General features: G+C 47.4%; 1 pseudogene; it reads left to right on the top strand.

Annotated features, from left to right (window-relative positions):
• The first annotated feature begins 513 nt into the window (after positions 1–513).
• Positions 514–26,589, top strand: part of LOC132215413 (CBY1-interacting BAR domain-containing protein 1-like) — a 63,613-nt pseudogene continuing 37,537 nt past the window's right edge.

Below are 26,589 nucleotides of genomic sequence, written 5' to 3' on the forward strand. Positions count from 1 at the left end.
GGTCCCTGTGCACACCCAGCTACGCATAGGTACATCCCGTCATTGAGAACAAGCTCAGTCCAGGAATTATAGCCAAATAGATTGGATGAGGCGGGAAGAGCACTTTCAACTGAAAAATAAAATATAGGCTAAGGAGGTTCAGAAACAGCTTTAAAAGGAAAAAAAAAAAATGGCAGGAGCTAAGCCAACATCTTAGCGCTGCTGATGCTATCAGACAGGCCTGAGCTAGCACGGGGGGAGCGGGGGAAGGGGGCTCGGCCCTGTTCTCCAGAGAATTGTCCCCCTGGGGCACTGGCCCTCTCTCCTGGCAGGGCCAACAGTGCAGGATGCAGGGGGCATTCTGTCAGCATCAGGGCCTGGCCTTGGGCCCACTGTGTTCACAGGTGGAGTGGACCCAGCTTCAGGAGGAGGTCCTCGGGGACCATAAACCTACCAGGCCCCAGGAGGCTGCACTCTGTGCAGCCCCATTAGGTATTAGGCCAGGACAGGCCCGCTCCAGCCCCTCGTTCACAAATGCAGAGGCTGGCCCAAGCCCAGCTGGCCAGCAGCAGTCAGGACGGTACCCCAGGCTCCTCCCTGCTCGCCCTCATCCTCGCTGTCTACCCCACAATTCAGGCCAGTTTGGCCGACCTTAGGGAGGCCCTGGCCTGGGCCGACAGCACCAGCGGGCAGAGGTAGGCCTGTTCAAGAAAAGGGTTTCTCTGGGCTCTGAACTGGTCTCGTGGTGGTGGCTATTGGCCTGCCTGTCCTGAGAAGCCAGGGAGTACTGTGCCCAGCAGATGGCCTCTGGGTTCAAATCCTTGTTCTGCTAATGGCCAGTGGGTGACTTGGGGTGACTCAACTTTGTGAGTCTCAGTTCACCCTTCTCTAACATGGGAGTGGAAGCCCCATTCTCCTTGTAAGGATTCCATAGGTAATGCAAAGTGACTGGGACCCAACAAGAGCTCAACATATATGACTACTTCCAAAGCTAGCCCTGCTAAAGTGAATTCCAGGCCCCCTAGCTCCCCTTGGTGTGCTCGCTGCCCCTCCCTGCGCCCCAGAGCATACGGAGGCAAGGACTTCAGGCCGTCATTCTACAATGTGGTCCTAGACCAGTGGTCGGCAAACTGTGGCCCCTCAAGTGTGGCTCTTCCGCAAAATACCACATGCGGGCGCATACATACAGTGCGACTGAAACTTCGTGGCCACACTCAAGGGGCCAAAGAGCCGCATGTGGCTCGCGAGCTGCAGTTTGCTAACCACTGTCCTAGACCACCACCAGCAGCCTCCCTGGGAACTGGTTAAAAAGGCAGATGCTGGGCCCCACCCGAAAACTACTGATTCAGATACTCAGGGGTGGCCCAGTGCTGTGGACTTTACCAAGCCCTCCAGGTCACTGTGGTGCAAGCTCAAGTCTGAGAATCCTGGTGAAGGTCAGTACATGCCACTGAGGTCACAGGTCTGACACTGCCTGGTGTTAGCTTCCTATGGCTGTGCCAGAAATACTCAGCACCAGGGTCTGGGGTTAGGTCTTGAGTCCAGCCTGGCTTCCACATCCTGTGGCTGTGTGACCCCTCCTGGTCACCGCACCTGCCCCGTCCTGCCTGCACCAGCCCTGCTCACCTCCACCAGCCCTGCCCTTTCCTACCCACCTCCACAGCCCACATAACGGGCCTTCCCTGCTCCTGCCTCCAGCCACGTGCACCCCAACCTCTGCCCTGCACTCAGCCCGTGTCCAGCTGGGCTGGGCCCAGCCCCAGAGGGGGAGACTCAGGGGCTTGACTTCAAAGCCTTGTCAGAGTGAGCCTGGTTTGCAGTGGAGGTCAAAGATAAACCAAGAAACAATTCGGCCAGAAAATGTGCGTGGGGGAGGCTGCCCGGAGCGCCGGGGGAGGAGGGGGACGGGGCTGGGCTTGTTTCTGCAGCTGTTTCTGGAGGAATCCGTCCAGTAGCCTGGCCTCACGCTAGGCCCCTTCAGTTAGGCCACCTGAGGGGAATCTTGTCCAGCTGACCCCACCTCCACTCCACCCCCACGTGCCTCTGAATTGCTTTTGTTCTGTCCTGATCCCTTGCATTTCCTCTCACTTGTAATATGGTTAAGACAACACTTGACCCATGAGCAGCTCAGTGGAGGTACCAAGCCAGCTGGGAGCAGAACAGAGTGCAGGTGCCCCACAGGTGCTGTTGTCTCTACTGCGCGGAGCTGCCTGTGCCACTGCTCAGCCTCCTGGCTCAGCAAGTCTGCATGTGCCCTTCCTGAGTGCTCCAGCATCGCCACGCCTGGACACCAAGCACCCCTCCCATGATGCTGCAGGGGTGCCCCTCGGGGCATGTGAGTGAAGGTCTGGGAGCTCCACTCTATGCCAGGAAAGGCATGGTGGCAGCATGGGGAACATGAACCCCACAAAACCAGCACCCATGGCACTTCGTCCTGAGCCACATGACCTGTGAGAACTTTGTCATTTCTCACCCCTCAGAACTGACCGGTGGGCAAAGCAGGGTGCTCAGAGGCTGAGGAAAGCAGAAGACCTGCCCAAAGTCCCAGACCAGCCGGGTCCAGGCACCCAGATCTGCCTGTGCCAGACCTGCCTGCGGTGGGCACCGCCCTTAGACACCCATAACCCAGGGGAGAGATGGCTTCACAGGCTCGTCTCCGGTCCTGGCCGCCGGAGGTGCTGGTGGGACAGCCATTGAGAGTGCATGCCCTGCACTCAGAGCGGCAGCATCTGCCAGCGCTGTGACCTGGCCCACATTCCCCCTGGAGTGAAGCACGGAGAAAGCGGCCCCCGTCCTCTCCCAGAGGGAAATTGCCACCTTCTGCCAGAATCTTGCCCCCTGGAGGCTCCCAGGAGAGGACCCTCCTCCAGGGGATGACTTTCTCTGGCGGAGCCTGCAGGGGAGGGTGTGCCATGCACATCAGAGGCAGAGCTGGTGCTGGCAAGGAGGGGGATGAGCAGACAGCTGCTGCCCCTCTGTTGTGGGGCCGGCGTTGAAGAGCTGTCGCACAGATAATTGGGGCGACGTCCTGGTACACTGACGAGACCCACTTCCAGATGGCACTGAGGGACCACTTAGAACGATTAGCCAGGGGAGATGACTCCACCTGCTATTTTTAGAGGGAACCACATCTGGACATGGTATCTTTGGGCTGGAGACGTTGGCACGAAAAGCCGGGAGATTTGCATCATCTTCCGTGATCGACTCATCAAGATTTCTCCACCATGTTTCCAGGCCTTCAGATGAAAAATCACTCTGGTGTTTTGTGCATGAGGCCTGGTCCTCGAGCAGCCTCCAGAAATATCCTCCAATCAGTGCTCAGAGCTGCCCTGGAAGGGGAGGGACGGGCCCAGGCAGTCTTGCTTCTTGCAGCCAGCTCTGTCCGCAGCCTGTGGTGCTGAGCAGCTGGGGAGCCAGGCCCCAGCGTGGCCAGGGGCACTTCTCTGGGTTCATGGATCTGTTTCCTGGGGATACTGCTGATACACTGCCCGCAGGCTCCCCAAGAAGCAGGCCACAGACAGTGAGACCAAAGGAATAGAGAGGGACTCTGATGCCATACAGATGTGAGCTCAAGGCCCAGCCTGACTATTTGTAGTGGCCTTGGGTGAGCAACTTCACCCCCTGCACCTCAGCTGCCCCCTGTAACAGGAGAGGAGACCTACGTCGGAGGGGAGCTAAGCACAGTGCAGGGGAGGGTGTGCACCCAGATCCCGGGGACAAAGCTATGCCTTTATTTGTCAACCCTGTGTCCACTGCTGGCAGGCAACCATCCAGCCATTGCACAGGAGGCCCAGTCTCTACAAACTTTCTCAATCAACTCCCAGTCAATACAGCACTCCCTCTCTGTCCCTTCTTTGTCCCCAGGGGAGATGGAAGTTGCAAGTATTAGAGGGAGGGACCACTGCCTCTCCCTCCAGCTGTCTCTGCCCAGGGCTGGTCCTGGACATCCCTTGTCTGATCTTGCCTATTGGCCTGTGGCCACGCTGTGACTGCTGCTGCCCAGTCTGCATACTTCCTGTTCTCTGTTCACCAAGTGCACGTCATTACCCAGGGTCCTAGCTGTTTTTTTGAAGAGCATCTCCAGATCTTCTTGCTGGCTCTCAGCCACTCCCTCACCCCTGTGGGGCCCAGAAAATTCATAAAGGTTCCCCTCCATCACCCCAAGTGGTTTCTGGTGTTCCTTGCCAGACATTTCTTCCCTTTCCCCTCACCACCCTGCCAACCCTCACCTCTCAGAGCCTCTCTCCTGGAAGCCTTCCCTGCCTACCAGTTTACTCCAACCAATGTCCCTTCCCTGCAGCACCGCCCGCAACAGAGCCCACTGGGCAGCCCATCCCAGGACTCCAGGCCATGTGTGCGTGTCTTCTTGTCTCACATGGTGCATCCCAGTCCCTACTGGGAAGTCCCCAAGGGTGACCACAGTCCTCTCCTCCAACCTGCTAGAGCTAAGCCCCCAGCTTGGCCTCCCCTATGCCAGCCGTTGCTCCCCTGTGATGAGGTGGGGATCACTTCTATGACCTTCTTCATACCTTCTGGTGTTCTCTAAGGTTTATACAATCAACACAATAACTCTTTGTTTCTCAAATTTTTAAAAATAACTTTCTAGTTTTCTTAAAGATAAGAAAGCAGTCTTTGGTGAATAGCTGTTCCCCCAGCCCCTGGCCAGAAAGGAGGGATTGAGAAGTGATTTTTACCAAAGTTAGCAGAAGAAAGGAAATAAAGATTACAGCAGAAATAAATAAAATAGAGACTAAAAAGATAATATAAATGATCAATAAAACTAAGAACTGTTGTTTCTTGAAAAGGTAAATAAAAAAGACAACCTTTAGACTTATCAAGAAAAAGAGAGAGGACTCAAATACATAAAATTAGAAATGTAAGAGGAGAAGGCATTACAACCAATGCCATAGAAGTAGAGGATCATAAGAGATTTCTGTGAGCAATTACATGCCAACAAATTGGGCAACTTAGAAAAAAATTAATAAATTCCTAGATACACAGAACTTGCCAAGACTGACTCATGAATAGAAAATCTGAACAGACCAATTACTAGTAAGGAGATTGAATCAGTAATCAACCAAGATCAGATGGCTTCACTGGTAAATTCTACCAAATATTTAAAGAGGAATTAATACCAATCCTCCTCAAACTCTTCCAAAAAATAAAAGAGGAGGGACACTTCCAAACTCATTTTTTGAGGTCAGCATTACCCTGACACCAAAACCATGCAAGGACACTACAAGAAAAGAAAATTATGGGCCAATATCCCTGATGAACAAAAATACAAAAAGCCTCCACAAAACAATGGCAAAACAAATTCAGCAGCACATTAGAAGGATCATATCCATGATCAACTGGGATTTATTCTAGGGATACAAGGATGGTTCAACATCTGTAAATCAATCAATGTGATACACCACATTAACAAAATGAAGGATAGAAATCATATAATCATTTCAATAGATGCAGAAAAAGCATCTGACAAAATTCGACATTTATTCGTGATAAAAACTCAACAAAGTGAATATCGAGGAAATGTACCTCAACATAAAAAAGGCTGTATATGACAAACCCACAGCTAACATTATACTCAACAGTAAAAAACGGAAAGCTTATCCTAAGATCAAGAATAAAACTAGCCCATTCTCACCACTTTTATTCAACCTAATATTGGAAATCCTAGCCAGAGTAATTAGGTAAGAAAAATAAATAAAAGGCATCCAAACTGGAAAGGAAGAAGTAAAACTGTCTCAATTTTATATGACATATGATATGTAGAAAACCCTAAAGACTTCACCAAAAAATTATTAGAATGAACAAATTCAGTAAAGTTGCAGGATACAAAACCAATATACAAAAGTCCGTTGCATCTCTATACACTAACAACAAACTATAAGAAAGAGAAATTAAAAATACAATCCCATTTATGATTGCATCAAAAATAATAAAATCCCTAGGAGTACACTCATCGAAGGAGGTAAAAGATTTGTACAGTGAAAATTATAAGACACTGATGAAAGAAAATGAAGAAGACACAAATAAATGGAAAGATATTCCATGTTCATGGACTGGAAGAATTAATATTGCTAAAATGTCCATACTACTCAAAGCAATCTATAGATTCAATGTAATCCATATCAAAATTCCCATGGCATTTTTCATAGAAATAAAACAAACAATCCTAAAATTTGTATGAAACCACAAAAGACCCCAAACTGCCAAAGCAATCTTGAGAAAGAACAAAGCTGGAGGCATCACACACCCGGGTTTCAAGTTATATTACAAAGTTATACTAATCAAAATACTATGGTACTGGTATAAAATACAGACACATGGAATAGAAGAGAGAGCTCAAAAATAAGCCCACACAATTATGGTCAGTTAATTTATGATAAAGGCACCAAGAATATATAATTGAGAAAGGGTAGTCTCCTTAAGAAATGGTTTTGGGAAACTGGAAAGCCACATGCCAAAGAACAAAACTGGACCCCCTATCTTATACCATATTCAAAGTCAACTAAAAACAGACTAGAGATTTGAACATAAGGACTGAAACCATAATGTTCCCAGAAGAAAAAAGTTATGGGTAAGACCCTAGACATTGGAGCTTGACAACAAAAGAAAAAATAAACAACTGGGACTACTAAAAAGCTTCTGCACAGCAAAGGAAATCAACAACAAATGAAAGGGCAACCTACACAATGGGAGAGAATATCTGCAAAGCACATAAAAGGTTAATATCTAAAATATATAAAAAAAAACTCATACAACCTATTAGCAAAAAACAATCTGATTTAAAAATGGGCAGAGGAACCAAATAGACACTTTTCCAAAGAAACATACAAATGGCCAACCAGTATATGAAAAGGTGCTCAACATCACTTAAATCATCAGGAAAATCGAAATCAAAACCACAAAATATCACCTCAAACCTGTTAGGTTGGTTGTCATAAAAAAGACAAGTGTTGGCAAGGATGTGGATGGGCACCGTTGGTAGGAATGTTAATTAGTACAGCCACAATGGAAAACGGTATGGAGGTTCACCAAAAATTAAAAATATAACTACCATATGATCCAGCAATTCCACTTCTGGGTATAACCACTATCTCAAAGAGATATTTGTACCCAAAATCCATTACAGCATTACTCATCATAATCAAGACACTGAACCAACCTAAGTGTCCATCGATGGATGGATGGATGAAGAAAGTGGTGTGTGTGTGTGTGTGTGTGTGTGTGTGTAAGTATATAATGGAATATAACCAGCCAAAATCTACCATTTTTAACAACATGGATAGACCTTGAGGGCATTATGCTAAGTAAAAAAGTCAGACAGAGAAGGACAAATACTCACTTATGATCTCACGTATATGTGGAATATAAAAGAACACCCATGATCACAGAAAAAGAGAACAGAGGCAGTTGGTTGCCAGAGACAGGATGGGGAAATGGGTGAAAGTGGTCAAAAGGTACAAACTTCTAGTTATAATATTAACTAGAGGCCCAGTGCACGAATTTGTGCATAGGTGGGGTCTGGCCGGCCCACCCCAATGGGGGCCGATTGGGCAGTGCCGGCTGCGGGGAGGGGATGTGGGAGGTTGGGGGTGCGATTGAGGTTGGGGCTGGCCAGGGGGAGGGGGCCACGGACAGTTGGCCAGCTGGCCCCACCCCTGATCTGGGTTGGGGGGCAAAGGGGGGCCGGGCCAGTGGAGGGGAGGAGCCGCAGGAGGTTGTGGGGGCCGATTGGGGCTTCCATCAGGGCCCCAATCAGGCCGGTCATTCTAGTCGCTTGGCTTTTATATACATAGATAGGTTCTGGGGATATACTGTACAGCATGGTGAACATAGTTAATAATACTGTAAATCTGAAAGTTGCTAAGAGAGCAGATCTTAAGAGTTCTCATCACACACAAAAAAGTCTGTAACTATGTGTGGTAATGGATGTTAACTAAACTTATTGCAGTGATCATTGCACAATATATACATATATCAAACTATTATGTTGTACACATTAAACTAGTGTACTAGTAATGATATATGCCAGTTACAGCTCAATAAAACTGAGAAAAAAACAGGTCATATAATATTCCCACTTTTATAAAAGAAAAAAATGTACGCACTACTTTGACTCTATGATACTGTCAATGATAAAGTGCACCATTTTATTTACCATTAATTAAAAAGGCCTCCTATTAAACCATTCATGAGCCATAGATTGTAGGATACATCACAAGTTCAGAGATGTTAAAATGAAATATGTACACTAGAATTGATAAAATACTGTGCTCTAGTCCTTTCATGGTAAAATATACTCCCCCTGACCCCAAAAAGTGTGGGCTTTTATTTCAGATCCTGACTCAGGCCCTCATGTTGACCTGGGTGGGTTATTACCCCTCAGGGTCCCCAACTCTAAATGGGAACAATAGCCATGCCTCCCACCCAGGACTGGCAGGAGGGTTACCTCCTCTCCCCTTCTCACCCTGTCAGGAGCAAGTGCTCAGTGACAGAGGAGCACCCGTCACTGTTACCATTGTCGTCTTTGTCCCGCTGACAGAGCCAAGTTGGATGAACTCATTCCCAGGAGATTGCGACTGCTCACACTGCCCCTGGTTGAGCCATCAGCAAGGCCACCCCATAGCAGGGTGAGCACCCACATTTCCTTAAATGCTCTAGGGGCTCCTGGGTCAAGTCAGATCCCTCCACAGCACTAGGACTCACCACTGCTGAGCTCTCTGCTGCCGCACACTCCCACCTTCCAACTTCCCTTCCATCCCCAAACCTCCTTCTACCCCCAAAGTTCCCTCCCACACCCCTACCTTCCTCTACACACCCAGTTTCCATCTACCCCCAGCTCCCTCTCACCTCCCAAACTCCCTTCTGTCTCTTGCAAAGACAAACCCACTGGCCTAAAGTAGTCCAGCGTAGAAAACAGCTGCAAACAAGAGAAAGGGCCATAAGAAAAGCCACAGCCTGGCAAGGGCTATGAGCGGTACAGCTCTGCGTGTGAGGACAGGGCCCAGAACAGCAGCCAGGGCTCCTGAGATTAGGGCCAGCGTCTGCAGGTGTGAGTCCAGGAGTGCCTGCTTCCCAGGCTCGAGGAGCGAGCTGTTCTGGAGGCACACTTCCAGTTGGTCAGAAACAGTTTTGTGGGCCTCAAGCCCAGAGGCTGTGGGCCTCCAGGGTGGTATATGCCAGGGGGTATATGCCAGGCAGAGAGTAGGGATGTTCACCCCACTAGGCTGATACCCATGGCGGGCACACAGCTGAGCTGTCTCTGGGTGCCGGTCCTTGCCCAACCCAGAGCCTGGCAGAACAAAAGGAAAGAAAAACCTGGATTCCCACCCAAACCAAGTGGAGCTATCTACCTTGAAAAAGAAACCCAGAAGCGGGCAGCACAGAGCGAAGGCTCAGACATCAGTCAGCAGCAGGAAGTGCCACACCAGCTCACACTTGGCAATCACACTCGATCTTACAGACATCCTGGGGGTGGGTAGGGGCTTGGGAGCCCTGTAATCAGATGGGGAAGAAATGAGAAGCTCAGAGACACTTAGTGATTTGTCCAATATAACACCACAAGCAGTGGGCGGGGACACTGGAACCCATGGGCACACTGGCCTTGGGGACCAGAATTCTCCCACTGAGAAGCCAGTTGGTAATTTGCTAAGTTGAACCATATGAAACAGCTATTTTTGCCACTCAGCAAGTTCTTATGTTTCAGCCAATATTTAAAGTGATGTGCCTATTCTGGGGCCTCCCCCAGATCTCTCCCTCCTGATAGTCTACCATGAGCAGTTCATTGCTTTGGCATCTCTTCTTTTAGAAAGTACAGGCGCCTAAGAGGCTAAACAGAATGGCAAGTGGGGTCATTCCCACCCTAGTATAAATTAGTTCATCAGGCAATTCAGAGGAACAGACCGAGGGAATGGAAGTTGCTAAGGTAAGAGCCAAAGTGGTGAATTGGAAGGGAAGCAGAAGGCGGGAGCGGCCATGAAGAGAGGGCCCAAGAAGGCTGCTGAGTTGGGTTATCTCACTATGATCCTCCCATAGCAATAAATATCTGACAAGCTACCTAGTCTCTTGGCCTCTGCATTCCTCTTCCACTGGTGAGGACTACCTACCCTGCCCATTTCGCCCACACAGGACAGTGTACAAGGGGGTCACAAAGCCTGAACCCCACGGCTCCTTCCTGCTTGAACCCTGTCCTGTGACAGTTGGGATCTTTGCTCCAAGGGAAGGTGGCGGGCAGTCCAGGCTCCGAGGTTTTCACGGGGGGTCTCTCTGCTACCACCAGGGGGCTTCCTAGCCTTCAATAATCATAACTTTCACTGACTGTGCACCTACAACGTGTGAGATCATTCTCCCCAGTTCACAGACGAGGAACCAGGGTGTGGAGAGGGAAAGCGGCCTCGTGGGTCACAGCCTGGGAGGAGTCAGAGCCAGATTCTAGGCCTCATGTAGCTAATTCCAAAGCTCCTGCTTCTGCCGCACGGGGCTGTGCTAGGGGTGAGAAGAGGGGCTGGGAAGTCCTTCCGGCCTCAGGGTGAGCCAGGCTCTGACCCCCTTGGGTGAGACTCGCCGGGCACCCGGACAGTGGAGAGGAGGCTGTGATTTCTCACAGACCACACTCGCACAGAGCGCTGGGAATGTGGCCCGGCTGGGCCCCATGAGGGCCGAGGGCCCTGGCACACTCCTTCAGGCCTACAGTTCTGGGAGAGGGCTTCCAAGAAGGGGCAGGATGGAGTCCAAATATTGGCTTATCACAGACCTGGGTACAAATTCTGACTCTGCAGCTGCATGATCTGGAGGAAGTGGCTTAACCTCTCCGGCCTCCAGCTTCTCCATTCAAAGCCTCCTGCAAGGCTCTCGTGAGAAAAAGTGACGACATGGACAGCGTTGAGCACAGTGCCTGGCTCCTAGCAGGCAGCAAGTGGATGGCAATACTTTTCGTCAGAGTTCAGAGAAGATACTATTTGGTTTGGCCAAGAAGAGAAAGACAGGCATGGAGCCTCCTGAAGGGGGGAGTGGGGGTTCACAATCCCTTTTCCACAAAAGGACTTAGACTACGTGTCGCTAAGGTCTCCCCTGCCCGAGAATTCTTTGAAATCTATGCCATCTCCCAACCACACCAAAAACTGAACAATATGAGGAAATATATTAAGAGAGGTGAACTAACTTGCTAAGTATCTCATAGTTATGAAGCAATAGAATTGGGCTTTAAAACAAGGTCTGCTTAACTTCGAATCTCAGTCTTTGCCTAGACACCACGCTGCCCTCAGTGTTCAAAACTGACTCGGAGAGACCTTCTAGCCATCTCAATTTAGCCACATCTCTTCTGTTCAGAAGCCAAAGCCAATGAAAAAACTTTTTACTGTGAAATATACATACAAAAGAGTACATTAACATAAGTCTATGACAAAAGGAATAATAAAAATGTATGTGTGTGTGTGTGTGTGTGTGTGTATGTATATATATATATATATATATATATATATATATATATCCTTGCCCTATTTGGTTTGGCTCAGTGGATAGAGCATCCTGTGGACTGAAGGATCCTGGGTTCCATTCCAGTCAAGGGCATGTACCTGGGATACAGGCTCAATCCCTAGCCCCGGTCGGAGCATGTGCTAGAGACAACCAATTAATGTTTCTCTCTCACATCAATGTCTTTCTCTCTAAAAAGATCAATGGAAAAATATCCTCAGGTGAGGATTAACAACAACAACTATACATATATACCCTCAAAAGTAATGTATCTTTTATGTTCTGCCATTTCACCAACATTTACAGAGTTGTGAATTTCTATTTATCTTGTTTGAAATGTGTTGTGCTTCTTAGATCTCAGTGTTGGTGACTTTTAACAACTCTTGGGAAATGTCAGTCATTATTTCTTGGAAGACTGTCTCTCCCCCATTAATTCTACAATCATCTTCTGGAACTACAAGTAAAATATATGTTAGACCTTCACACCCTATCTTCCATGTCTCTTAACCTTGCTTCTTGTTGTCCATATCTTCGTCTCAACTGCATACTGGATAGTTTCTTAAGAATTATCAGTTAATTTGTTTTCTCTTCAGCCGTGTCTATTCTATTTTAAATTCACCCACTGAATTTTCCATTTCAATTATTACAATTTTTTTTTGCCTAGATGTTCTTTCTTGTTCTTTTCTAAATGTGCATTTAAAAAAATTGTGCCTGTGCTCATATTTTCACACCTTTCACTTATTTCTTAAAACACACTGAGGCATAGTTGTTTTCCATGTCTGATTCTTCCAATATCCAAAGCCTCTGTAGGTAAGATTCTGTAGTCTGTTACTTCTGCTGGTTCTCATTCATGGTGCCTGTCTCCTGGTGTGGTTTAATGATTTCTGACTTGGACTGAAATGTTCCTTGGAACTTGCATCTCTGAGAAGCTTTTGAGCTTGAGCTGAACTTGGCTTCCTGCAGAGATAATTTGTTTCTGCCTGTCACCTGTGGGAAGCAACCACTCAGGCCTATTTTATTGTGCTTCACAGACTTTTTTTTTAAAACAAATTGAAGGTCTTTGGCAACTACCAAATTGGCACCATTTTGGTAATTCTCACAATATTTCAAACATTTTCATTATTATTATATTTGTTATGATAATTTGTGGTCAGAGATCTTTGAAGTTACTACTGTAATTGTTTTTGGGGCAAAACACACTACACCCATGTAAAAATGTGAACTTAATCGGCAAATGTTGGGTGTGTTCTGACTGCTCCACCGACCAGGCATCCCCCCATCCCTCCCTGTCCTTGGGCCTCCCTGTTTCCTGAAACACAACCATATTGAAATCAGGCCAATGAATAACCCTACAATGGCCTCTGAGAGTTCAAATGAAAGGAAGAGTCGCACGTCTCTCACTTAAATCAAAAGCAAGAAAAGATAACGCTCAGTGAGGAAGGCATGTTGAAAGCCGAGACAGACTACAAGTTAGGCCTCTTGCCCCGAACAGTTAGCCAAGTTGTGAATGCAAAGGAAAGTGCTTGAAGGACATTGAAAGCGCTCCTCCAGTAAACACACACATGATAAGAAATGAAGCAGCCTTATTGCTGATACAGAAGAAGTTCGAATGGTCTGGAAAGAAGATCAAACCAGCCACAACATTCCTTTAAGTGAAAGCCTAATCTGGCGCAAGGCCCTAACTCTTTTCAGTTCTACAAAGGCTGAGAGGTGAGGAAGCTGCAGAAGAAAAGTCTGAAGCCAGCAGAGGTCGGCTCGTGAGGTTTAAGGAAAGAAGCCGTCTCCAGAACATCAAAGTGCAACGCAAAGCAGCAAGTGCTGATGTAGAAGCTGCCGCCAGTCAGCCAGAAGATCTAGCTGAGACAATGAGTGAAGGTGGCTGCACTAAATAACAGATCTTTATGGCAGATGAAACAGCCTTCCATGGGCAGAAGATGTCATCCAGGACTTTCATCTGTAGAGAGGTCAGTACCTGGCTCCAAAGCCTCAAAGACAAACTGACTCTCTTGTCAGGGTTGATGCAGCTGATGGGCTTAAGTGAAAGACAATTCTCATTGACCATTCTGAAAATCCTAGGGTCCTTAAGAATGATGCTAAGTTTACTCTGCCTGTTCTCCATAAATGGAACCACGAAGCCCGGATGATAGCACATCCATGTACGACATGGTTTACTGAACATTTTCAGCCACTGCTCAGAAAAAGATTCCTTTCAAAACATCACTGCTCTTGGACAAGGCACCTGGTCAGATGGAGATGAGATTAATGTTGTTTTCATGCCTGCTAACACAAATATTCATTCTGCAGCTTATGGATCAAAAAGTAATTGACTTTCAAGCCTTATTATTTAAGATATATATATTTCATCAGGCTATAGTTGCCATTGGCAGTGATTCTTTTGATGGATCTGGGCAAAGTAAATTGAAAACATTCTGGGGGGAAATTCATCATTCTATAAGCCATTAGGAATATTTGTGATTCACGGGAAGAGGTCAAAATATCAACATTAACAGGAATTTGGAAGAAGTTGGTTCCAACCCTCATGGATGATTTGAGGGAATTCAATGGAGGATATAACTTCTGATGTGATGGAAACAGCAAGAGAACCAGCATTAGAGGTGGAGCCTGAGGATGTAACTGAACTGCTGCATCTCAGGTTAAAACTAATGGATGAGGAGCTGCTTCTTACAGACGACAAAAGAAAATGGTGCCCTAACCGGTTTGGCTCTGTGGATAGAGCGTTAGCCTACAGACTGAAAGGTCCCAGGTTCGATTCCGGTCAAAGGCATGAACCTTGGTTGCAGGCACATCACCAGTAGGAGGTGTGCAGGAGGCAGCTGATTGATGTTTCTCTCTCATCGATGTTTCTAACTCTCTATCCCTCTCCCTTCCTCTCTGTAAAAAAATCAATAAAATATATTTTTTTAAAAAGAAAATGGTGTCTTGAGCTGGAATCTACTCTTGGTGAAGATGCTATGAAGATTGTTGAAATGACAGCAAAGGATTTAGAATATTAGATAAACTTAGCTGACAAAGCAGTGGCAGGGTTTAAGAGGACTGACTCCAATTTTGAAAGAATTTCTACTGCGGGTAAAATGCTATCAAACAGCATTGCATGCCACAGAGAAATCCTTCATGAAAGGAAGAGTCAATTGCTGAGACACACATCACTGCTGTCTTATTTTGAGAAACTGCCACAGCCACCCCAACCTTCAGCAAAACCACCTTGGTCAGTCAGCAGCCATCAACATCAAGGCAAGATCGCACCATCAAAAAGAGTACAACTCACGGATGGCTCAGAGAATAGTTAGCAATTTTTAGCAAGAAAGTATTTTTTAATTAAGGTATGTACACTGCTTTTTTAGACATAAGACTATTTTTTAATTAAGGTATGTACACTGCTTTTTTAGACTTAAGACTTTTGTACTTGATAGACTACAGTACAGTGTAAACAACTTTTATATGCACCGGAAAACCAAAATATTCGTGTGATTCGCCTTATTGTGATATTTGCTTGTATTGAGAAGGTCTGGAACCACTCCTGCAATAGCTCTGAGGTACACCTGTACATGTGAACTTGGACGACATAGCCATGTGAGAGCAGCTTTTGGGTAAGTATTCTTGGGAGAGGTCATTGTCTTTCTGTTCACGTGGGGCCAAGTTGTTCTGCCCCCTCTTCTATGCAACAGAGTTCATTTCTCGATTACTCTTGTACCGGAGATGTAGCCGTTGGGGCCTCAGCGTTATGCAGGAGTTTCTTACTCAACTGTTTTCTCCCATTCCCCGTCCAGCATCAACATGGAGGCTTGAGGCCACCAGGGGTGGCAGCTCCTGGAACTGCAAGTTCCAGGTTCTAGGTACTTTCCCCGTAAGCATCTTTGTCACAAGCAGTTTTGCCACATAACTAATTGGCCGTGAGGCCATTTTGCCACACAAAAAATAAAACATGAATAACGGGTTGATGGTATGGTTTTCTGTTTGTTTGTTTCATTTATTTCTGTGATGAATACTCAGCAGACAATATATTTAAGCTAGTTGTCAGCTTAGCTTCATCTGTCTATTGACAAAGTCCTCAACAGTTACTCCCATTCTTTATATGAGTCTTAGGCAGCCCTCATAACAGTCTATACAGTGATGAGTAGACATGGTGCTGGTCTTAAAATAGTCAGCATTTCTTCCAGATGAGGATGATTTGCCTCGAGAGTTGGTTCCTTATTGTGAAACACACTACATTGGGAGGAGAGAGAGCGACCAAGGGCCCTGTTTGAGGGCACAGAGTTGAACCACATTTCCCATAGAATGAAGACAAGTGCTTAGGTACAATCCACAAAATAACACTGGTTGTCTGTGCAGTATTGCCATGAATCTACACACATTTTAAATGAAGTCTTTTTAATTTTGTGGTTTTTTTTCATGCTTCATTATGTCCTTTTTAATGTCCCTCTTTTACTTGCTGTGATTTCATCCTTTTTGTGGCAAGATTGCCTTATGGCCGATTAGTTACGCAGCGAAAATGCTTGTGGCAAAGATGTCGACGGTGAGAGCCCTGGACATGACAACAGCCAGCATCAGGCTCCATGCTCTCCGTTCAGTTTCAGCCTCTGTCAGCCCCTATTTTCTTGTCAATTCAGGAGTAGAATTTCCTAAACATTTTATCTGATATTCACTGTTTTCGTTTGGAAAGTTGTTGAGGGTATTTAAGGCATCATTGCTCCAGAAATGAGAGTCCTCCCATAGACATTTTGGGCAAAAATATAAAGCATTTCCTGTCTTAAAGCTAGTCTTAAGCAAATTTAGAATGCTGGTAAACGTGTTTCTAAAGTAGAGAAACATCCTCCCTTCTCTTTTTGGTAATTCTTCCCATTCTCATAGTTGCTCTCTCCCTCCCCTTGATAGAAATGAATAAACTAATTCATGCTAAGGTATTCATGACTAAAAACAGCTTACCTGTACCATCCCCTGGTATGTTACATTATACTTAGTATGTTACATATCAGGAAGCTTCTTAAATGTTCCTTAAAGATTTATATATTGAAAGGTTCCTGGAGAGTTTGACCCCAGGAGTAACTCTGAGTTTAAATTCCAGGATTCTCGGGCTGGCTTTAGCTCAGCGGTTCCTTCGCATACAGAGCTTTCTAAATTCCAGGATTCTCTGTCAGTCAGGGACTCCCTTCCCATTGTCCTGAGGCCAGACGGCACAGGCACCACTCCCCTGGGAGAGCCCTCTCTATACTCTAGAGACGAGATGTATAAGGTGGGACATGGAGTTAATAGGTTCAGCTGTGAGATGCCAGCCACACCCACAGCCTCCTCGTGCATCCAGACCCCTCACCCAGCAGACCCCGGTAGGAATGTGCATGTTAACACTAGATCTGGCCAAACCCCTTAGAATGGTGGGTGCTGGGCTCACATCAGACAGTCTTTACAAGCCTACACAGCTTTCCTCCCCTGGCTCTCACCAGCATTTCCCATCCTCTTGCTCCCAGCAGAGGTCAGACAGGGTCATGGATGGATGCAGGAAGAAGGGATTCTAGAGGGCTTTTCACTCTAGCCTTTGTGGGTGAGACCCTGGGAGAGTCTGGCCCAGACAGTGATAAGAGCCCCAAACACTTTCTGCCCATCATTGGAGGGTGCTGCCCTCTCTTCCATCCTGGCTGCCTATACCAGGCAAGCTCAGAGTCCTGGACAGCTGCCCTACCTGCTCCCGCCTGTAGAAGAGGGTCCAGGGATGTAATCTGGGGAGACTGCCTGCAGGCCCGGAGCGACCTTAGGTAGCACTTTCTCTCACATGTACGTGTGACTGGATGGTGTTCTAATTGCTGCATAATCACCCCGAGACAGTGGCTTACTATCACAGTCATCATTGATTTTGTTTATGAACATGCAATGTGGGTAGAGCTTGGGGGGCGGCTGATCTTTGCTCATCATCTGGGTCCACGAAACTGGGGCTGGAGGCTCCACTTCCAAGGTAACCTGACGGCTGCAAAGGTGGTGGCATCTGTGCGTTGGGGCTTACTAACGGTGTAGAGCAGCGGTTCTCAACCTGTGGGTCGTGACCCCTTTGGCTGTCGAACGACCCTTTCACAGGGGTCGCCTAAGACCATCCTGCATATCAGATATGTATATTACGATTCATAACAGTAGCAACATTACAGTTATGAAGTAGCCACGAAAATAATGTTATGGTTGGGTCACCACATGAGGAGCTGTATTTAAAGGGCCAGAAGGCTGAGAACCGCTGGTGTAGAGGCTGAATGCCAAGAAGTCCAGGCAGAGGCTGCAAGGCTTCCAGGACCTGGGCTCAGGAGCCAGGGCATCGTTGTTGCTGCGCTGGAAGTCACGAATGCCAGGCCGGAGTAAAGGCAAAGGTACCGGGACATCACGCTCGATTGGATCAGTAAGAAAGATGTGGCCGTCTCTGATTTACTACACATGCACCTGGGTGAACAGGAATGTTCCAGAATCTGTTTCTGTGTGTGTGTGTGTGTGTGTGTGTGCGCGCGCGCACATGTGTACTGGGGATGTAATAATTTAGCACATACTCTTCTGTGTCTGGATTCTTTCACTCAGCATAATGCTTTGGAGAAACATCCACGTTGTTGTATGTCTCAGTGGTTTGTTTCTTTTTATTGCGGAGTAATATTTCATAGTATGGCCATGGTTTATCTCCTTACATGTTGGTAGACATTCACTTATTCCCTCTCCCCCTCCTTTATGAGACTTTCTAGAAGTTCCATGTAACATTTCCTTTGGATGTTAATGGCCCTAAATAGTCCTATGGCCACGCCTTTCTACAAGAAACCTGAGAGATGGGTGGCCATTGGGCTCTTTTCCCAGGAGAAAGGTGAGAATGGATGTTGGGGACAATTGGCGTTCTCATTTGACTGAGAAACCAAGATCCAAAAAGGCAGTGATTTCCCTAAAGTCACAAAGAGATGGGTGCAGGCTCCAGATTTACGGCCTTTTCATCTGTGCCCAGCACCACCAGTGTCCACGGGGCCTGTGGTACCAGGAGAGAGCACTGCGAAGGAGCTGGCTGGCCCCGGGAAGGAGGGATAGTGTCTCCATGAAGCGTTTGACTGAGCATTCATGAAGCACCAGGCCCTTTCCCAACAAGCCAGCTAATCCATAAAGCCATCCAGCATGCCAGTTACTCCCGATAGCCCCGTTTCTTAGATGAGAAAACCAACATTTAAAGAGGTTAAGTAACTTATCTGAGGTCACACAGCGAGCAAATGGTGTCTGTGGGGTTCCAGACCTTCAGTTCTGCTGAAGGCAAGTTCTGACCGCAGAGAGAAACATACTTGATAGAGTGTCTCAACGTCCCTTCCAGCAGGGAGAGAGGGTTCTATGCTGAAACTCATAAATAAACAGTCCCCTCAGAGCCCCTGCCTGCTGACCTCGGGGGCTGCCGCATACCCGCACCCTCCTAATTCATTCAGGACTTTTCCTCATAACTCTCCTTCCTCCATTTCATGCCTATAACATATTAACATAAACAACGGTGCTGACAGCAGCTCAGCTCTCACTGCCTCATGCTGGAATCTGACTGATGATTTTCATCAGGGAAAAAGACTAAACAGGTTAAGATGATTAAATTTTCTTAAACCTACAGCTAAGCCTAATCAAAGCCATTTGTGCAGAGGTGTGTGCGCATGCTTTTCTTTGCTGGAAGGTTGATTGGCAGTTTCGAATAGATGAGTATGGCTTCTGGAGGAACAGAGTTAAAACGCAGCGTTTTCCATAACCTCCAGGCATTCGCGTAGGCCGCTTCCCTGTGTAGGCTGCAACTATTGTTTTACCTGAGGAACGTCTGATGATGAAAATGAAGTTCAGAGCGTCTACATTGCATCCCCTCCCAGTCTGTCCCTCAAGCCGAGTTCTTTTATAATCAGAGCTGTCTGTGCTGAATAAACAGAGACGTGCCCTAGCCTCCCAACTTCCGGGGCTTGAGGGGGTCAGGAGCCTCTGACACAGCCTGACCACATCATCCTGGACACAGCCTTTCCCCGCTCCGGGCCCGTCTGCCCCGACTGTACAGTAGGGAGGCTGGCCCTGAGGATCTCCTGTTCATCTCCCAGTCAGTGGAGCAGAGGCACAAAAATAGGGGAATGGCGGGCGTCAACCCACAGGTGTGATGTTGTCTCAGAGCTCTAAGAGGACTTGCTGGTTATCCCCTACGTGGATACTGAAGGGGCTGAATGTGCTGGGGGCACACATAGGTGACTGGGAGAAGGGAGAGGAAAACTCCCACTTGTAGTTCTAAGACATTACTGGCTGGCTATGTCACCCTCTGTAACAGCAGCCATCAAAATGCTGAAGAGCCTACCACCCACTGGGAATACATGTGTAGGCTCTTACAGACACCTGCCTTCTGCACAGTACAGCTCCCTAATGATGGCTCTTCAACCCCTTTCTAGCAACCGCCTTAAATGGTCCTCCTCAAAGCCTCTTACTGCTCAGTTCCCTCTCCCCAGGAGGCAGGTCCTCTCCAGCACCTCCCATCCTGTCCACACAACCTACAGAAATCTCTCGTGTGAGGCTGCTCTACTGCCATTGCCCTTGCCCCTCCCTCTACCACCATGGGCCACTCCAGGCACCCCTTTGAGTCCCTGGAAAGAAGCAGGCAGCAGTGTCCATGTTCACAATCAGCCCCAAATTGCAGGTGTGTGTGCAACGTCCTCTCCTGCCCTTAGCTCTATTTCATGCAGCAAAATACCCCATAGGTTTCTGCAGCTCAGGAAGTATCCTGTCAGGGGCCCACTCCCAACTTCTGTAAGTACTTTAGAAGCCCTATTAACCTGCGAGCACCACCCTCTTCCCCATGGAGTAGCAGATATGGGATGACACAAAACCTCCTTAATTCCTTTCAAGTCTCTATTTTCTTTCACACAGGCTGTAGATAGATGATGAGGGTAGTAGTCACTGAACCATCTCTGCTACCTTTTGGTTACCTGGATAGGTGTGGCTGGCATCTTATTTTACAGTGTATTTTTTCAGCTTTGGGGTTTCAGCCAATATTCTAAAATATCAATACTGTGTTACATAGTTTTTAGGGTCTTTCCCAGTACTTTCTCCTAGAAAAAGAAGAGCAAACTAAATCAAAATAAAGTGGAAGAAAAACATACAGACTACAGTGAAAATAAATAAGATAGAAAATAGAAAAACAATAGAGAATCGACAAAATAAAAAGAACAGAATTGACAAACTTTTAGCTAGACTGCCCAAGACAAAAAGAGAAGGCTCAAGTAACTAAATTCAGAAATGAGAAAGGAGACATCACTACCAATCTTACAGAAACAAACAAACAAAAAAGGATTACAAGGGAATGCTACAAATTACCATATACCAACAAATTATATATCTTGGTTGAAATGGACAAATTCCTAGAAAGACACAAACTATCCAAACTTACCCAAGAAAAAATAGAAAATCTGAACAGACCTATAACAAGAAAAGAGAATATTAACTTAAAGACTTCCCACAAAGAAAAGTTCAGCCTCAAATGGCTTCACTGCTGAATTCTACCAAATGTTTAAAGAAAAATTGATACCAACCCTTCACAAACTCTTCCAAAGAAAATAGAAGAGGGAACACTTCCCAACTCATTATGTGAAACCAGAATTCCTTGATATGAAAACCAGACAAAGGAATCATGAGAAAAACTACCAATCAATTTCTCTTAGAAATATAGATGCAAAAAATTCCTCAACATAATACTAGCAAACTGAATCCAGCAACATATAAAAATGATTATAAATTATGACCAAGTGGGTTTTATCCACAAATGCAAGGTTGGCTTAACATCTGAAAATCAATTAATGTGATACACAGTATTAATATAACAAAGAACAAAAACCCACATGGTCACCTCAAAGCATTTGGCAAAGTCCAAAAGGGGAGGAAACAGAAAAGGTGCTCCAGGCAGGAGAAATAATCTAAACAAATTTTCAAGGAAAGAAGTTTTATTTGGGGGGATGAAGTGGGGAGTAAAGAAGATACTTTATGAAAGGGTATGGGGTGGTCAATCTGCAGAGAGCCTTAAAGGCCAGTTTAAGAGATCAAGGGGGAGCTATGAAGGCTTTGAGCAGAGAGGTATGATATAATGAAAGTGGCATTCTAGGAAGCTAGTCTGGACCAAATTATCCAGGGAATTTCCATATGCCAATGTGATTCCAAGATAAAGTTACAAACACAAAAATTTTCGGATGAGTTGTAATATAATTTACTCCAAGAGTAGATCAATGCTTTGCACCTGGAGGTATATATACTAGTAGGTTTTGAGGTTCTCTTTAAGAAAAAATAAAATTACAAATCAAAATTAAGTACAAAAATGAATATATATTTAGAATGAAAAAGGAAATCACAACAAATTACACCATGCCCATGGCTACTCCAAGCCATTCAATACAAGATGGAGTAGAAAGAGGCAAAAATATTAACCAAGCAGTTATTACATCTGACTTTTGCAAACCATATGAAAACATATGACCATGTGAATACATTGCATGGGCCTTGGAAGGATCCCTACATATGAGCAGCCCTGAAGCTCAAGCGTCCTCTGCCTTGTGGTCAATCTACCCGCAAGTGTGCTGGAGCCAGTGTATAGGCTCAAGAAAAACAACTTGTAACACCTCTTCCCAACTTAACACTCAGTGATGTCATTCTGCTACTTGAGATCAGCCATGGGAGGAGCATTTATACCACAGAAATTGGCGAATGCTGCACATTAGGGCTTCTCCCCACTTCCAGAAAACCGGTTTTTAAACATTTGCCAGCACAATGCTGAATCCACCTCTATTGATAGCAAAAAGGTAAATCCGGTTCTAGTCCTTGGCACAAAGTTCCCATTATTGGCCACGACAGCTGGACTACTCAGAGGTCAAGGTCATTAGATTCAGCATCAGATCAGGTGAGATCTCTCTAGGGCAGTGATCTCAGAGCCTTCCGTCTGTGCACTGACCACTCTTTGCACTGTACCCCCTTCACTCTCTCATCTCCTCTGCCCCTCACCCACCAAAAACTAAAAACTCAGAGTCAGCATCCATGAGTAGGTGAGATGAAAACATTTCAGATCTGGACTGAATGTGAGCCTTCTTCTAGGCCTAGCAGGTGCAAGGAGGGGGATTACAGGGGAGGGAGACTCTCTAAGCCACTAGGCCTTGGAGCCCACCAGGGTAATGGCCGTAAAAATGAAGCCATGCCCTGACCCATCTCAACAAACCATTGGCCCTATGCGGGAGGTGACCTGAGGTAACATTTCCAGCCTTCACCACTTTCAGAGCAGTGAGGCTCTAAGTCTCCTCCCCAGTGGCCACATCTCTTATTTTCCCTAAATATTCTGACCTCCAGTTTGAAAGAGCCCCTTATTCCAGTACAACGGGCTGGGAGAAGTCGCCCATGCTCCTCGCCCTGTGCTCTCTGGATTTCACAGGCTTTGACCCTCTCCCCGCTCTCCCTCCCCTCTCCAGAGGGAGGGTGCCTCTGGTTTTAGTGGGCCTCCACAGAGCCAGCCTTCTCCACCCTTTCCCTGGACTTGCAGGACCATTTCACAGATAGGGAAACTGAGGTTCAGAAATCAGGAGTCACCCTGAGGCCTATCTGACTACAATGGCCAACCCTCTTCATCCCACTATGTTGCCTCCTATACAGGTGTAGATTCTGTCTCCTGCCAGCAGAATGCATCCCAGTCCTCCACACAGGGTCCAGAATACGTGGAATTCCCTGAGTAACCGGCTCCAGCTTAAGGCTGTGGGATGAACAGGTGGAAGAGCAGGCAGATAAAAACAAGAGAGGGGTTGGGGGAGTCTAGGGCAATGCCCTGGGATTAGAGCCGAGGATTTAAGTCAGGGGTGGGGAACATTTTTTCTGCCAAGGGCCATTTAAATATTTATATCATTCACCGACTACAATTCACGTAAAATAAATGTATGTCGCCATGAAAAAAGCTCCTAGATTCATTGAATTTCAAGTCCCGCCTGCAGTTGCCTTGGCAGGGCCAGACCAGATGATTTTGCGGGTTTTATATGGCCCATGGGCCAGACGTCCCCACCCCTGACTTACTGGTAAGTGAATGGTATTCAGTGGGCTATTCCCGCTTCCCACCCATCTCTGGGGGTGCTCACATGTGTCTGGGTGTGTCCAGCATCCATCAGCCAGTGTCATAACTGCCTGTGAGTACACCCGCCCAGGCTCTACCTGAGGACCCTTTGAGAATAAGCACTGGATATCAGCAGTGGTTTAGGGACTGCACTTTGAGCCAAAAGATGCAGGTCCGAATCCTGGTTCTGTTACTAACTAGCCATGGGATCAAGGGGAAGTCACCTAGCTTCTCTCAGGTTCCGTTTTCCTCCCTGTAAAGTGGAGACAGTAAAGGCACCTACCTACCTACCTCATGGGTTATCAGGGGGATTCCTGGCATATAGGAACCATACACACTGGTTATTACCATTATGCTAAGATTGGACTATATATCACAAATGTGTACTACTGAATGGATTTTGGTCCTTGCCCTAAGTTATCCAGCAAGCCAGAGATGAAAGGCCAGGTCACTCAAAGGATGTAGTGTTGTCTAGTGGTTAGGCACATATACTTACATAGTTTCAAAATCCCACTCAGCCTGGACAAATTAGTTAACCCCTCTGTGCATCAGTTTCCTTATCTGTAAAATGGGGACAATAACAATAGCTACCTAATTAGGTAAATAGTAGATAATAGAGATACATAGGTAAATAGAGGTATAAAGGATATTATAGAGGCCCGGTGCACGAATTTGTGCACGGGTGGGGTCCCTCGGCCTGGCCAGTGATCAGGGCCAATCAGGTTCCCTGCCTCCTCCTTCCCTCGCTCCCTCAGCACCCTGCCACCACTGCTGGTCACCGGCCATGTTCTGCGCCACCCCCTGGTGGTCAGTGCATGTCATAGCGAGCAATCAAACTCCCGTTCTCCTGGTCAAACTCCCGAGGGGACACTTTGCATATTAGCCTTTTATATATATAGACTAGAGGCCCAATGCACAAAATTAGTGTAAGAGTAGATGTTCTCCTGGCTGCTGGCACTGGCTTCCCTCTGGCACCCAGGACCTGAGCTTCCCTCACAGCCCTGGCTTCGTCCTGAAGTACATCCAGTCTAATTAGCATATTATGCTTTTATTATTATAGATATGCACACACATTGTAAGGATTAACCTAATACTTGTAAAGAACTGAGGACAGTGCCTGGTACATTTCGAGTGCTATTCAGTGTGAGCTATTGCCACTGTCCAGGTGTCAGCCTGTGGCTGTCGGCAGAGAGCAGGACACCAGACCCCAGGACTGAATTACTCCCTCCAGGAGCTTTTGTCCCAGCCACATCACCCCATACAGAAGGTCTCCCACAGCTGCCAGACCTCTGTCATCCGTACCACTGGCCCCACCACTCACCCTGCTCAGATTTCCAATTATTTGTCCTGTTTTGAATTCAAGTGGGATATTAGCAGCAAGTCTGGCTTTATTAATGGCGGTGTCTTTAGTGTTATCGACTTTCTCACTCACTCCTCGCTCTCACTCCAAGAAGCTCTGTTTCCTTCAATTAAGCCCCATGCTAAGTGCTGAGCAGGTGACGCGAGTCTGGAAAGGCCTTTGTTCTGGGACTTGGGCGCTTTCTCATGGGCCGGAGATGGAGAGACAGTGCGCCGCTGCCTTTGAAGTCTGACATCCATCCCCACAAACAGAGCCGTGGGACGGAGTAGAGAGCCAGGCCCGAGAGAGAGCAGCCCGGCTCTCTCCCAGTCTGACCCGTCTACCTGTAGAGTGGGGGCAGGGGGCATGGGAGTATCTCCGTCACCACCAGCGTGTGACGCTCAGCAGCTACTGAGGACTGGAAGGTGTCAGCCTAGCAGAGAACAGATTCCATTCTGCGGGCTCAGCAACAGTGACAAAAGCCACGGCTACTCAGAAGGAAGCGAGACACAGAGACAGCATTCCCCGGCCTGGGTTGGAATCCCAGCCCTGCTGTGCCTTGACAAGCACCTTAAGCACAGTGAGCCTCAGCTGCCGCCTCTGTGAAATGGGGTGATGAAAAATCTCCCTCTCGGAGATGACAGATGGGAGCCATCCTCACTGCCAGCCCCGATACTGTGAGATCTTACTGTGCAACAGGCGTGTTCCCAGCCTCCAAGTCCTGCGTGGCCGGCACCTGTGCCTGCTTCTCCCGATCGCCAAAACAGGGTTAGTCCTACTCTTCTGCACGTGTTTCTATGCCGTGTCTCGGAGGGATGCGTGTGCACATCACTGCGTGCATCCCACACTCTGAAATGAGGGTGGGCATATCCGCATTGCCAGCAATGGCCTGCCTGCTTCCTATTCCATCTCTGGCAGCTGAGTGGGGAGGGAGGCAGGCTCAGTAAACAGTAGGTATTGGTGACGGAACCCGTTGGCTTCAGCTGGACTTACTTTACGGTAAGATGCCAAGCAGACCCTCTCACCTGGGCTCTGAGCTTTACACCTTCCTAAGCAACATCAGAAAAGTGGGGGCCAAGGCAGGTGATTCACTGTGAGGTTGGACACAGGGTTGAGTGTAAAGCCCGCAGCACGGTGGCTGCCACATGGAAAAACCCAGCAAATGCCATAAAATTGCAGGTGACGCCACAAAGGCCTTGGATAATGACCTCGTGGTGAACGGGACTGGTTCACACAGTCAAGTGTCAGCACCTGCTCCCCGCCTCATGGTGTGGTTGGAAAGCCCATGACCTTCAGCTGGCCCTGAATGCCCACACGTGCCCTGCTTCAGCCCCCAGCTGAGGGCTGCGAGGACGGGCTGGGAGAGAGACAGCCAGACCCCCATCAGGCACCGAACAGCAGCTTCGGGGCCGCTCTGCCAGAGGTCTGGGGCAAGCGGCCTCAGTGCTTCTCACCCAACAGTCCTGGAAATGCCGCCAACTTCACCATTCACCCTGCACGCTCCCCTGGAGGCCTTTCTCATCTCCCCACGGAGCCCTGCTCGCCCTCCTGATCTTGTGCCCGCCCCTCCATCAAGGACGCCCAGAGCCCTGTGGTGGGAGCGCTTCTCCACAGCACACAGCAGTCTCCCTTAGCCCCTGGCCGAGGTCAGGCCGCGCTCTCTTACCTGCCCTCCAAGGCGTGGGCTCCT

The sequence above is a fragment of the Myotis daubentonii genome, chromosome 14 (genome assembly GCF_963259705.1).
Source record: "Myotis daubentonii chromosome 14, mMyoDau2.1, whole genome shotgun sequence".
Taxonomy (NCBI): Eukaryota; Metazoa; Chordata; class Mammalia; order Chiroptera; family Vespertilionidae; genus Myotis; species Myotis daubentonii.